The sequence below is a fragment of the Jatropha curcas genome, chromosome 8, assembly GCF_041381405.1.
Source record: "Jatropha curcas cultivar XTBG-Jc1 chromosome 8, XTBG_Jcur_1.0, whole genome shotgun sequence".
In the NCBI taxonomy this organism is placed as follows: Eukaryota; Viridiplantae; Streptophyta; class Magnoliopsida; order Malpighiales; family Euphorbiaceae; genus Jatropha; species Jatropha curcas.
The window spans coordinates 6,813,038-6,825,659 of NC_143158.1; the positions used below are offsets into that span (position 1 = coordinate 6,813,038).

Here is a 12,622-nt window from a genome sequence, read left to right on the forward strand (position 1 = left end):
ATGTATTAAAGCCCAGCCCACGGAACTTGGACAAGCTTAAAAAGTAAAAAACAGAACAAAAAAAAATTTGATATAACAAAATCATTTAATAAAAAAAAATGGATTAAAATAATAAAAATAATGATATACCATTTTTAACTATGACAAAATTTTCATGACTAAGAAATTTATTTTTAAAATAATTTTTTGAATTAATAAATTCAATTTAAAAAATTAAGTTGGGCTGGTGAATTTATGTGAATTTGATGATATTGGGCTTAGTTTACACGACTGGTTTGCATCCTTAACGAAATGTGCAATTAAAAATGTGATTTTAATAAAACCAAGTTTTCAAATACAAAACAAAGGCTTGACAAATGACGAGGAAAATGTCAAATGTGTTACATAATCATCTGCTTAGAATTTTGTAATCCCATGCATCTAACTCAAATTGACTGAAACCTATGATACAGTGATAGGTGATGTAATCCTTTTCATATTTATCTTGTGTAGAAATATCTCATGGTTTATATTTGAGTTTGTGCACACATTTCTTGGTTAACATTGAGTGGATTAGTTTAAAAATAATTTTTAACCTCGCTTAAAAAATGAGTGTTGAATCACTCATCTCAACACTCATCGGTAATTTTTTTATTAAATTTAATAAAGATTACTTTTACACCTTTACATTAGACGAATTTTGTAAAGATAATATCACATAATGATTATACACTGAGGTATTAAAATACACTATGAGATCTCTAAATTATAATTTTATTACCACCTTAATTCTTTCGTTCAAAATAGATGAACCAAAATATTAACAGAAATCATATTTGATTATTAAGCCCTTTATCATGACTAATTGCACTGTATATATATATTGTCGTGATAGGCATTGGCGGTGGATCTAGCGGCCATAATTTTTTAATTGTGGTTAATGATTAGAAAATTCAAAACCTCGCACGATAAATAGAAAATTATGGTCTTCTCTTCTAAATCATCATTAGCTAGATCACATGTATTGATTCTTTTAGAATAGGATTTCCATGGCTACTACAATTGTAACTCCATCTTGTCTAGGCAATGAAATTGCAAATAATTATAACAATCCTCCACTAGCCCCAATTCCTATCATTGACATCAGTCTGCTATCTTCTTGTTCTGAAGAAGGAGAAAATGAGCTTCAAAAACTGAAATTGGCTCTCACTTCTTGGGGTTGCTTTCAGGTTTTTCTTTTCTTGAAATCTTACCTTATTTCTTTTTTCAATTTGATTTCTATTAGGGGTCACATTCACAGTTAAAGCTTATTAGCATTTCTTTTACTTTCTTTTAGTTCTTACAACCATGTTCTTGAATTTGATGGTTTTATATAAACTAATATGCAGGCTGTCGGGCATAGAGTAGAAAGTTCATTTCTTGATAAAGTAAGTGAAATTACAAAACGGTTCTTTGCACTTCCAATGGAAAAGAAACATAAGTATGATCGAGAAGCTAACAGTCTTGAAGGATATGGGAACGATCCAAATGTTTCCAAAAAGATCATTTTTAATCAGTCTGAACGCATTCTGCTTAAAGTAGCTCCAGAAAATGAACGAAGGATTGAACGTTGGCCATGCAATCCTACAGATTTCGGGTAGTTTATATATATAATTTTGACCTAGAGGTCATGGGTTCGAAAAAGCTATTACATCTCCCCATATTCTCAAAATAATTGTTATAAAACTTTTGAAAAACTTGCAGAGACGTATTAGACGAATACTCAGCAATAATGAAGAGTACATCACGGTTTCTTCTAATGCAGAGACGTATTAGATTGCTGAATTTAGAAAAGAATTGCTTCTTGAATGCGTACCGAGATGAAGAATTGATAGGAGCGAGGTTTAATTACTATCCAGAATCTGCAAGTTCAGACATAGTTGTAGGAGCTGAAGCTCATTCGGATGTATCAGGAATAACAATTCTCTTGCAGGATAAAGAAGTGGAAGGGCTTCAGGTTTTGAAAGATGGTCAGTGGTTCAGAGTTGCCATACTTCCTGATGCATTATTTGTCAATGTCGGGGACCAGTTGCAGGTATGCAGTTTTGACTCCTACATATTACGTTTGTGGCTGAACTGAAGAAAAATAATATGTATGAATTGATTTCTAACTTGATCGCCATGCAGTAATTCGTACATTATAAGTTTTATCTAAAATGTTAGATGAAATATTAATCAATTTTAATTTATATTTGATGAAAATAATTAATTTGTTGAAAATGTAAAATTTCATATAGATAATAAGTAATGGAATCTTCAAGAGCCCAATGCATAGGGTAATAGTGGAATCAAAGAAGGAAAGAATATCAGTGGCAGCCTTTCACTTGCCCAAATATGAGATAGAGATCGGACCAATTCAGAGCCTGATGGATGAAAATAGACCTCAGCAATATATGAGACTCAAGGATTATCGTGGATTCTAATATGACAGCCTTTTTCAAGGAATTACACCGCTTGACTTGGTCAAACTTAATCCATGAATTCTCCTATTTTTATATGTTTTGTTCTAATAATTGTGTGTTAGATGACATGCATAATGATTGAGTGGATAATCTAGCAGCCCATGATTAATTTCTTTATTTTGCTTAAATATTAGACGACTCAAAACTTCAATATATAAATAGAAAAGTATAGTCTTCTAAATCATGATTAGCAAAAACATCTGTATTAATTTTTTTTTTTTTTTTTTTTTTTAAAGTAGAAATACCATGGCTGCTACAACTGCAACTCCATTTTGCCTAGCCCAAGAAATTGCAAATAATATAATTATCCTTCAATAGACTCTAGCCCGTATAATTGATATCAGTCTAACACTTCATCTAGTGGTTAGAGTGTACTACAACTTAAATTTAAGCTGTGTTGGACAACAACTTTTTAAATAGCTTTTAGTCAAAATGCTAAACGATATTTTTTGTAGTGTTTGGTAACATAATGTTTATACTAACTTTTAAAGATTAAAGTAATATGTTGTGAAAAGTTAACTCATATAACCTTTAACTTTTAACGTTTTATGAAATTGGAGATGCATAGGCCACCATATCATCAAAACGAGCAGGCTTTCTTATAACTCTCCTTGGCCTATCAAGTGCAATTGACTCAAGTTGCTGTGGAGGTTCTTGGAGTTGAACCTCGTCTTCATCTGAATCTCCTTCTACCTCAGGAGTTTCTGCAGGTTCGGTACTTGCCACTGGGATTTTTCTATCAAACTCCACCTGTTTGGGAGTATCCTCCACCTGTTGTGGAGTACCATCTGATTGTTCTACTGTCACCTTTTTTAACATGGTAGATTCATCAAAAGTGACATCTCTGCTAAAGATTATTTTCTTTGATTCTGTACACCATAGTCGATAGCCTTTAACACCGGTGCTTATCCCCATGAAAATGGCTTTCTTTGCTCTTGGATCCAGCTTCGATTCCTTAACATGATAGTATGCAGTGGAACCAAATACACGTAAGGAATCATAATCATTAGCAGGTTCTCCACACCATACCTCTATAGGTGTTTTGCCACCAATAGCAGTTGATGGTAATCGATTAATGAGATGACATGCATATGATATAGCCTCAGCCCAAAATTTCTTGTCTAACCCAGCATTAGACAACATACACCGAACTTTCTCCAGCAACGTTCGGTTCATACGTTCTGCCACCCCATTTTGCTGCGGTGTATTTCTAACTGTGAAGTGTCGAACAATGCCTTCATCTGCACAGATTTTATCAAAAGCATCATTTTTGTATTCTCCTCCATTGTCTGTTCGGAGACATTTGATGCGTCTGCCAGTTTGAGTTTCCACCAATTTTTTCCATTTAAGGAAAACTCCTAGCACTTCATCTTTTGACTTCAAAGTATACACCCAAACCCTTCGAGAGTAATCATCAACAAAGGTCACATAATAGTGTTTACCACTCAAAGAAGCTGTTGTAGAGGGTCCCCATACATCAGAGTGAACATAGTCCAAAATACCCTTGGTATTATGGATTCCGGTGCCAAATTTCACTCTTGTCTGCTTTCCTTTGGTGCAATGCTCACAGAAGTCCAACTTGCAGGTTTTGACATTTTTCAATAATCCCTGATCTGACAATCTTTTCAAGGATTTTTCACCTGCATGTCCCAAACGCCTATGCCACAATCTAGTTGTTTCCAACTCTTTGTCATCACTAGAAACAACTGTTGCTGTCGATCCAATAATTATATTACCCTGATAGTAATACAAATTATTCCTTCTCCGAACTCCTTTCATCACCACAAGTGCACCAGAGATGACTTTCATCACTCCATCTTTCGCAATTACAGTGAGTCCTTTTGATTCTAGGGCTCCCACTGAAATGAGATTCTTTGTCAAACTCGGTACATATCGAACATCAGTCAGGATCCTGATTGACCCATCATGATTCTTCAAATGGATTGAACCAATCCCTTCTGTGAAGCAAGGAACATTATTTGCAGTATAGACAACTTCATTTTCAAGTTCTTTAAAGTCAAAAAACCAGTCCCGGTGGGGACTCATATGATGACTGCATGCAGAGTCTAGCAGCCATACCTCACCAGAACTTGTCAAATTTGCTGATGAATTGTCTATAGATGCCATGATAACTAATGAGAAGTCTGAGTCTTCATCATCACACTCAGCTATGTTTGAATTAATAACAGCTTTGCCTTTGGCTTTTAGCTTTGGACAATCTTTCTTCCAATGACCTTTCTCACGGCAAAAGGCACACTCATCTTTTTCAACTCTGGTTTTTGAACGGGATCTACTTTTCTTTCCCCCTTTCTTTTGGCTTCGTGAACGGCCTCCAACTACCAGAGCTTCTACTTCAGTTGCCTTTTCCTTCTTTTCTATCTTTCTCAGTTCATGGCTGTAAAGATCAGCACAAACTTCACTGAAAGTCACATCTTTATTCCCATAAATTAGAGTCGTTGTAAGATGCTCGAATTCATCAGGAAGAGATGCTAGCAACAACACTGCCAAATCTTCGTCTCCAAATATCACATCCAAATTGAACAAATCACCCACCAACTGATTAAATTTTGTGATGTGTTCATTCATAGTGGTACCAGGAACATAATCGAAGCGATACAATTTCTTCTTCATGAAGAGTTTATTCTGATTGTTTTTCTTCAAAAATTTCTCCTCTAATGCCTTCCACAATTTGTTTGCAGAAATTTCTTTCGAGAAAGCATATCTTTCGAGAAAGCATATTTTTGCTCTCTAGAAAGACACGACCGAATTGTACCACATGTCAGACGATTGATGGTCTTCCATTCACTCTCCTCCATCTCATTTGGTTTCTCTTTTTCAATAGCAACATCTAGACCTTGCTGAAAGAGAGCGTCTAGAACTTCACTTTGCCACATGCCGAAATGACCGGTCCCATCGAAAATCTCCACTGTAAATCTTGCATTTGATACAGCATTTCTTACGAAGGTTGATGCTGTAACAGGTGTGGTATTTTTCTTTCCGTCTGCCATTTTTGCTTTAAATATTTAATAGCTATAAAATCAATTTTCAAAATGCGGAACACAACCAAGGAACCTTTTTTATGTGGCAGATCAGACTACGCTGCAACCACAGTGAATACTTAGTAACCTTGGCTCTGATACCAATTGTTGTGTGAAATTGGGCTTTTTCCACCAAAAGCAATTTGTGAATTACTGTACTTACTAACTACACTAAGTAAATTCCCAGATAAGTGGAGGAGTCACAAATGGTCTCACTTAAAACCCACTTGGCCTAGACAGAATTTACCTAGAAGTAATTAATTAGACAATAACCACCAAAAATATTTTTGCCCAACAATAGCTATTAAATAAATAAAGACAAAAGCAATAAATAAAAGAGAATACCAAAATTTAACGAGGTTCGGCCAATTTTGCCTACGTCCTCGGACACTACTAAATTTATATTTCACTAAAGAAATATACAAATTGAGAGAGGAGAGAAACTTGTCTAACCCACTTAAGAATTGGAAGACAAGTTTTGGAATGAATTAAACTTAAGGAGCTAAGCTCCTTTTATAGCCAAACAAGTCCCTATTCCCTTCCCTTTCTTTCGATGTGGGATTTGCAAGCCACCTAACCAATAGATCGCCATGCAGTAATTCGTACATTATAAGTTTTATCTAAAATGTTAGATGAAATATTAATCAATTTTAATTTATATTTGATGAAAATAATTAATTTGTTGAAAATGTAAAATTTCATATAGATAATAAGTAATGGAATCTTCAAGAGCCCAATGCATAGGGTAATAGTGGAATCAAAGAAGGAAAGAATATCAGTGGCAGCCTTTCACTTGCCCAAATATGAGATAGAGATCGGACCAATTCAGAGCCTGATGGATGAAAATAGACCTCAGCAATATATGAGACTCAAGGATTATCGTGGATTCTACTATGACAGCCTTTTTCAAGGAATTACACCGCTTGACTTGGTCAAACTTAATCCATGAATTCTCCTATTTTTATATGTTTTGTTCTAATAATTGTGTGTTAGATGACATGCATAATGATTGAGTGGATAATCTAGCAGCCCATGATTAATTTCTTTATTTTGCTTAAATATTAGACGACTCAAAACTTCAATATATAAATAGAAAAGTATAGTCTTCTAAATCATGATTAGCAAAAACATCTGTATTAATTTTTTTTTTTTTTTTTTTTTAAAGTAGAAATACCATGGCTGCTACAACTGCAACTCCATTTTGCCTAGCCCAAGAAATTGCAAATAATATAATTATCCTTCAATAGACTCTAGCCCGTATAATTGATATCAGTCTAACACTTCATCTAGTGGTTAGAGTGTACTACAACTTAAATTTAAGCTGTGTTGGACAACAACTTTTTAAATAGCTTTTAGTCAAAATGCTAAACGATATTTTTTGTAGTGTTTGGTAACATAATGTTTATACTAACTTTTAGAGATTAAAGTAATATGTTGTGAAAAGTTAACTCAAATAACCTTTAACTTTTAACGTTTTATGAAAAATTATTCAAACAACTAATAGCAAAATGCTACTAAACCTATTAACAGCTGCGAAACAGCTAATTTTGCCGAATATATCTTAGTAAAAAAAATCGAATTATGGAGTCAATATCTTAGAAAAACTTTAAATATGATCGTGGCTTGGCCCAAAAAGGGATTATAATTCCATTAATAGGGAAGAGAGGATACGGTTTGATAACTAAAAATGAAAAATACAATGTTACTCACACATATTTACATATTCCAAGTTTAAATCACAATTTCATATCACATCCTATCCTAGACCACTGCACATGTAAGAACAAACATTTAGCATAATAATTTTAATTACTTGAAGTATTATTGGCAATAAATTTTTTATGTTTATTGACAATTTATATGCAACAAATCATTGAATTTTCTGCTAGTTCAATAAATTTTAACATTGTTCATTATTGGCTTTACCGCTACGTAGCCTTCGTAATCGACAAATTTTCATAGTTCTAAACTCCAATTGTCGTTTTCTCGAGGAAAAAAATAAAGGAAGTGTCGCTTATTTCGAGGCATAACCTGTGCTCATCTCCACCTAATATTCGCCATACTTCTATTAATTTTCCTCTTCCAAATTAACTTTTAACTATAAATGTATGATCATCACTTGTATCTTAACACTGGAGTTCATTAATCGACGATTCACCATGTCTAAGTCTGTACAAGAAATATCATGATGGAGATGAACCACCTCCAAAATATATAATCGAAGAACTAATCCCAAATCCTTCTCCTCCATTACTCTCAATTCCTGTCATAAATCTCAGTCTACTATCATCATCTTCTAGAGAAGGAATTGAAGAGCTTCAGAAACTTAAAGAAGCCCTAGCTTCTTGGGGTTGCTTCCAGGTTAATTTATTTTTGTTTTCTTTTACATTTTACACATATACAAAAGATTTGATTTCCAAGAACTGGATTTTCCGGAGAAATTTCTTGATTTGTTAAGTTACAGGCTATAGGTCATGGGATTTCAGATTCTTTCCTTGACAAAATACGTGAAGTTGCAAAACAGTTCTTTGCACTTCCAGCAAGTGACAAAAAGAAATACAGTAGAGAAGTCAACGATATGGAAGGATATGGGAATGACCCAGTTCTTTCTGATAAGCAAGTTTATGACTGGTGTGATCGTCTCTTTCTTAAACTGATACCACAAGACTCAAGAAAGCTTCATCTTTGGCCTACCAATCCAACTCAATTTAGGTATAGAAAAACCCTATTATAGTATGATAGCATGCGTTTTCTGTTATATTCATTTCAAGAAATTGGTTTAGAGTTTCTTTGTCTATTTTTTCAAGAAATTAATTGTTCTTGCAGAGAAATAACGGAACTCCACAAGGATGAGATAAGTACACAAGTCTGTTTGTTGTATTTTATAAATACTATCTGTATTTTAGATAGAGTTAGTTTTGCAGTCCTTATCTACTTCTATTTCTCTTGTATTTAACAAGCCTATGTGTAACGTATTCAATAACAAATACAATCATACTTTCCCTTTTATGGTATCAGAGCCTACGGGCATTCTCTTCAATATTTTCTCGTTATTTCTTTTCTGTTTTCAATGGGTTCCTCAAACGTTTCTAATGTTTTCCACTCTTCTGGAAAAGTTTTGATTTCTATCAATGCTTCACAGTTTCCGCTGAAACTCTCACCTCAAAATTATCCGTCATGGCGCGCACAAATCGTTCCTGTGTTGCGTGGTCACAATCTGCTTGGTTACGTTGACCGATCACTTCCATGTCCATCTCCGATTATATCAAAAGATGGAGAAGATATTGCAAATCCAGATTATGAACACTGGATTTGCCAAGATCAATTGATACTTGGTGCGATTATTGCGTCCATCAGTTTTTCTGCGATGCATATTATTTCTAATGCCGAGACTGCTGCTGATGCGTGGGACAAAGTACAGACCACCTGCGCAAACAAATCTGCCACGCGAGTCTTATCGCTCCGCGAAAAATTATCCAACTGCAAACGTGATTCAAAATCTGTTCAGGAGTATTTGCAGAATATTACAGTGATTTCAAATGCATTAGCTTTATCCGGGAGTCTAGTGTCAGATGTTGATTTGCACTACAAAAAAAACGCTACCGATATTTGCGACCGCAAAATATCGGTCGCAAAATTGCGACCGATTTGCTACACAAGAACAAACCGTAGCAAAATTTAGCGCAAAAAAATCCCGCGATTTTGTTTCTCAGTTAGTGACTACTATGCGACAGATTTGCAACCGATTTGCGACTAAGGATTATTCAGTCGCAAAATTGCGCGATTTAAAATTAGGAAGAAATTTGAGACCGATCTGCGACAGATTTGAGACCGAAATTATTGCGACCGATTATGTCAGTCGCAAATCGGTCGCAAAGGTACTGCTAAGTAAAACGACGTCGCAGGGTTAAAAATTGCGACCGATAGTAATGTAATTTGCGACCGACTGGTCGGTTGCAATTTTTAGGGCTTTAAACGCCAGACGCCCTCCTTCTTCTTTCTTCTTTCTTTCTTCTCCTCCTCCTCTCCTCTCCTCTGTTCGCAGGCTGTTCCAGCCCCTCCAGAAGCCGCTGCAGCCCCTCCAGACGCCGGTCCAGCCCCTCCGGTCACTCCACCTGTCTTCTTGGACAAAAGTTTGAGGTATTTTGCGATTTGTGTTTGGAAAATTTTTTTTTCGTTTTTTTTTTTGGCGAGTTATGTGTATTTATTTAATTATTTATGATTTTTTTAAAGTATTTTTGGCTACTGTGAATATGTGATTAGTTATATAATTTTTAAATTTGGAGATTTAGGATTTTTTTGGCTGCTGTTTATTGAATGGGTTGTGATTTTTTTACTTTTGTGGAGCTGTAATTAGTTGTAGAATTTTTAAATTTGGAGAATTAGGGTTTTGTTGCTGCTTTTTACGAATGGGCTAATGTGAAAAGGAAAGACACAGGAGGAGAAAAGCAAAGCCAAAAAAAAAAAAAAAAATTTAGCCAATTTAAATTAAGATGCGTATATATATGGTAAAATCAATTCAGTACATTGATTTGGTTGAATTTGGCTTTAACCAATTTAAATATAGTTTTAATTTTAATCAAAAAACATAAACATTATTTAGTTTAGTTCACTTTCTATTGCATAAAATCGAAAAATTCAAAATTTTAATTAAATCATTTAGCCAAAAATTAAAAAAAATTTAATCAAACCGATTTAATTTGATCTAAGTAAATTTAATTTATAAAAAATTTAATTTATTCAGTTTGTATTAATTCTATTCGGTTTGAAACAAACGGATAAATGATTTAAATGATTTGAAATTTAAATCATTGTATTAAGTAAATTTGATAATTAATAAAAAAATACTTTATTATCCTCTAGGAGTGGGATGAGATGGTAGGGGTAATTTCTTCTTTTTTCTTTTTAAATTTCCGTATTAAAATTAAACTCTTCAAAAAAATTATAGTGGGTAGGCACATTATGTAATTTTCAAATGCAAATTGTACGCGGTACAGACATTTATTTGCTGGTATATACATTATAAATAGAGAGATCTCATTGGTTTAATATTTGTACCTCTGCTTGAGAGAAACGACAAAGAGCAACTAGAAAAAAATGGATTTAAAGATTTGGTTTATATTTTCTGCCCACTCCCAAACTACTACTTTACCTTCTAAAACAAACTATTAATGTGAAAATGAAAACTGTCTTCGTACCCTTTTTTTTTTTGTTTTTTTTTTAAAATTTTATTTTATTGTTAAAAAATTCTCTAAGAAAAGATATCTAAATAACATCAAAATATTATAGTATATTCGTAACACCAAATCACATAATAGTTTCAATCCCTTGACTTTGTCAATAGGTGCCTTTCCACCACATTCTTTAGTACATTATAAATCTTATAGAGATTATCCGTTGAATTCAAATATAGTTAATCATTAAATCATTCCTTATATTATATCATATAGTTGTTTAATTAATCTTTAACTTGATAATTTCCACCATATGTCGTATGTGCTTTTAGAACATAAAAATAGAATCGTTCAAGTTTTTTATAAATTGGAATAAGCAAAATTATTTTATAAAAAACTAATAAAAACCATTAATATCATTATTAGTGTTATTAAATTAACATATATATATATATGATAACTAAATATTATAACTACATAGTAATAAATAAAAAAATGATAATATTAAAAAATATGTAATTTTAATTTTCAAATAAGACACAAACATGATAGTTTGAATTTTTTTTAATAATAATTATGTTATGATACATGTAATTGATATTACTCTTTTGTTTATAATTATGAAATAATGCATTTTTTTTATTATTGTTGTTATTATTGTTAAATTTTTTTTTTTAAATGAATGATACGTTTGGTTTGGTTGGAGGCCTAGTAGTGGCCATTTTGCTTTTGGAGAATGTTGGTATGATATAGGAGTGTTTATTGAAGTGTTTTTATATTTGAAATTTGATTGAGTTGTGTCGAAGTGCTCCCGAATTTTTTTCAAAAAAATTCAATATGTGGAATCGTACACTTACCTTTATTAGGGTAAAGGTAATAAATGAACTTAGTGAATAAATGAACTTAGTGATTTTACATTTATATATAGGTACCCTTATTATAGAAATAACCTTAGTTAGTTATAAGCGTAAATTGAACATTACATTACTGGATGTTTTAAGGATGGTTTAGACTAATGCAATTACAAATAATTTACCCTTCATACACACATTGTTAATTAGGTAAAAAAAAAATACAAAATAATCGAGATTGGATGTACTGGAGGTTCGAGGTCAATGGGATATTAAGACAACAGTTCCTGCAAGGATTGGAGGCGTTTATACAGTTTGCAGTTGGTAATCCCAGTTTTATGGATGGGAATAAGTTGAGGTGTCCATGTAATCACAAGAAGTGTCGAAATCGAGCCTTCTTAGACATCTATACAGTGAAACTTCATTTGTGCAAAAATGGGTTCGTGGAAAATTATTACGAATGGATACATCATGGTGAAGCTCGAGTTGCCAGTGGGTCAGGCCACTCCATTCCGGTAAGTTTAGAAGTTCAGCCTTATCAATTTCTGTATAGTAATCAATGCAATGATATGGTAATCAATGCGAGTAGAGTACAATGTGATTGGGATAATATGGAGGAATCGCCAAATGTAGCAGCACAACAATTGTTTGACATGCTAAGTGCAGCTAATAGTGAATTATGGCCTGGATGCAAGAGTCATTCAATTCTGTCTGTTGTTGCACGATTACTACACATGAAAGCGGAGCATCATTTTTCAGAAAGGTGTTACGATGATTTTGTTCAGTTAGCAAAAGAAATGTTGCCTGAAGGCCATTCAATGGTTGATAATTTTTATCGGACAAAATAATTAGTTCGGGGATTGGGACTACCGGTAGAAAAGATTGATTGCTGTCGTAATAATTGTATGATATTCTGGGGTGTTGACTCGGAATTCAGAGAATGCAAGTTTTGTAATCTTCCAAGATATCAACGGCGCGGTCAAGGGACTGGTAGAGTACAAAGAGAGAAGGCTTTCAAGAAGATATATTATTTCCCTCTTGTTCCTCGCCTTCAAAGATTATATGCATCTAAGGCGACA

General features: G+C 33.4%; 1 pseudogene across 1 annotated transcript; it reads left to right on the forward strand.

Annotated features, from left to right (window-relative positions):
* Nucleotides 1–1,648: 1,648 nt before the first annotated feature.
* LOC149494094 (protopine O-dealkylase pseudogene) lies at nt 1,649–2,572 on the forward strand (annotated as a pseudogene). The gene is made up of 3 exons (XR_016322107.1): nt 1,649–1,662; nt 1,723–2,053; nt 2,256–2,572. The product of XR_016322107.1 is annotated as a protopine O-dealkylase pseudogene (transcript).
* Nucleotides 2,573–12,622: the final 10,050 nt, after the last annotated feature.